This window comes from Setaria italica, chromosome II, assembly GCF_000263155.2.
Source record: "Setaria italica strain Yugu1 chromosome II, Setaria_italica_v2.0, whole genome shotgun sequence".
Taxonomy (NCBI): domain Eukaryota; kingdom Viridiplantae; phylum Streptophyta; class Magnoliopsida; order Poales; family Poaceae; genus Setaria; species Setaria italica.
The window spans coordinates 3,281,890-3,284,818 of record NC_028451.1 but is presented as its reverse complement, the minus strand read 5'-3'; positions in this window follow the sequence as shown (position 1 = coordinate 3,284,818).

Here is a 2,929-nt window from a genome sequence, read left to right as displayed (position 1 = left end):
CGCCCCAAACTCGCCTCCAACCCGGCCACTGCTCTCCGCCCCTACTCGCCCGCCGCTCTCGCGCCATGGACAACTATAACTACAGGGACTTCATGTCTCAGGGATCTTCTTTCGGTGCACGTACCTTCCACACATCCCAGGAAGATGCGGACGAAGATGACTTTGGCCCGTTTGCTTCGCCGCCGGCCCCCTCCCTGTCCGCTTCCCGGCGCCACATGGAGCACTTGGACCTCAACTCAGAGGGGGGCGCCTTCCCCAATATTGGGTTGTACCAGGCATTCTTGCAAGGAGCTGCAGCTGGTTTGGAGCTGCAAGTCCCTCCTCGGGCCCCTGTAGGGAGGGTGGGAGCAGGCGGTGGCGCAGGGCGTGGTCGCGGGTCCAAGACAACCGCGGGCAGGGGACGAGGTGGATGCAAAGGTTCGCGTGGAGGAAGATCTGGTAGCCGTGGGGGAGCAAGATTGAGAGGAGGTCGCGGTGCATCTTCCTCTGGTGGCCAGGGCTTTGACAATCCACTTGATGTTGATGCTGGTGACGAAGAAGATGAAGATGGCACTGAAACTCCCTCCCCCAGGTAATTGCCTCCATTGTCAATTGTGACTTGGTTGCATGTTATAGATTTTGAATGGTTGCATGTTATAAATTCTAGTAGATTGACATTGCAATGCGTAGCGTAACATTTCATTTTCTGCTATAGAACCATCATGACAGGGCTTATTGGTCCGAGGAAAACACCCATATTTACTGTGAACTTGCTGTTGAGGAAATAAGGGCAGGGAATTGTTGTAAGGGAATAATGTCCCGTAGAGGCTATAATAACATGAAACAAGGATTTATGTTAAAGGCTGGACTGAACCTTTCTATCAAGCTATTGAAGAACAGATGGACTCAGTGCAAGACTATGTACACTTTCTGGAAAGAGTTGCAAACTAGTACCGCTCTAGGGTGAAGACCTGATGGTACTGTCATAGCATCAAGAGCATGGTGGGAAAAGAAGTTAAAGGTAAACGAATCATTTTTGTACTGCTCCATATCTTTACTGTTTTTTATGTACCTAATCACTTATTTGTGGGTTTCAGGGGAGGACTAAGTGCAGGAAGTTCATGAAGTTTGTGCCTACATATGTTCCCTAACTTATAGAGATGTTCAGAGGTGTTGCAGTGGATGGACTGGCTGCTTGTATCCTAGGATCTTCACCTCAAATATTGGGTGATGAGGAAGCCGACCTAGATGATGAGGAAGGTGAAGAACAAGAGGAAGAGGAGTTGGTAGGAAGTCCTTCGAGCAGCAGCAGTCGCAAGAGAACAAGCAGCACTGCTGACACAGCATCAAGTCCCAACAAGAAGAGGAAGAGTCCATTGATGAAGATGTTCCAGGGCCTTTTAACTGAGTTTCAAGTTGACAGGGTTAATGAGCAACAAGCTCTAACTGAAATGGCAAAGCAGAGGGAAGAGGAGTTGGAAAAGAGGCACCAATTGAGGAAGAAAGAGTTGCAAGAGAGGCAATATTTGAGGCATGAAATGAGAAACAAACTGAAGGATGAGGATAGGGAGGACATCAAAAATTATTTGACATTGGTAAAACAAGCTGGAGCAGGACCTACTTCTGAGGAGTTTGGAATGGCTACAACTCTTTTTCAAAATGAGTACTACAGAGAGATTTTTTACATCATCGATAATCCAGAAGAGAGATTGATTTGGCTGAGGAATACCTGGCATGAGTATACTAAAGGCTATTGATGAGTGTTATGAATTTTAGTTAAGATTCATGTTAAGACTCTATAGTAAGATTCATGTTAAGACTCTATGTTAAGATCTATGTTAAGACTTTCTGTTGGTGCTGTTGTGTGGAATGTCATGTTATTGCTGGTTGTGTGGAATGTTGACATGATTTGGGCCTTCAATGAACTGTTTTGTTATTGTGTAAATGTGGATTAGAGTCTGATTTTGTACATGTGGACAATGTACTGATTTCTCCTTGTTCTTGTATGTAGGAAGAAGATGACTCAGAAGATGATTATTGGGACACACAGGACAATGATAGAGAGGAATATGATCAAGAGTACAAGAGTTCATGTTGAGGTGTCGGAAGAAGAGGAGGAAAATCATAATTACGGCTGCTGCTATATTGGGTATGTACCACTTTGACACTTATATCAACAAAGGAGATTATAGAGTACCAACAGAAAGTGGGTTTGAATGGGTCGTGAAGACATTAGGAAATAGAACATCTTGCTTCAATATGTTTAGAATGAGTCAGAAATTATTTCTGAGGTTGCACAGTTTGCTAGTTGATTCATATGGATTAAAGTCAACTAGGAAGATATCATCTACGGAGGCTCTAGGCCTGTTTTTATGGATATGTGGTGCACCTCAATCAGTTAGTATAGCAGAGGACCGTTTCACAAGATCACTGGAGACTATATGTAGAAAGTTTGATGAAGTACTAGAGAGTATAAACAAGCTGGCAATGGACATCATTAAGCCAAAGGACCCTGAGTTTAGGAGCGTGCATTCTAGGTTGCAATCCCCTAGGTTCACATCCTTCTTTGACAACTGCATTGGAGCAATAGACGGTAGTCATATTCCAGTTGTAGTGCTAACTAGCTTGGTAGTACAGCATACGGGCAGGCATGGATATACGAGTCAGAATGTCATGGCCATATGTGACTTTGATATGAGGTTCACTTTCATGGTGGCGGGATGGCCTAGGTCAGTTCATGACATGAGGGTGTTCAAAGATGCCATTGAGAAGTACGTCACTTCCGCATCCACCTGAAGGTAATGACTACTTCTTTTATGTGTTGACTTACTATTTTGACACTTGCCATGTCACATACATAACCAATGTATATTGAATGTTTAGGCAAGTTCTACCTTGTTGACTCGGGTTACCCAAACCGATCAGGATATCTTGTAAAGGAACCAAGTAC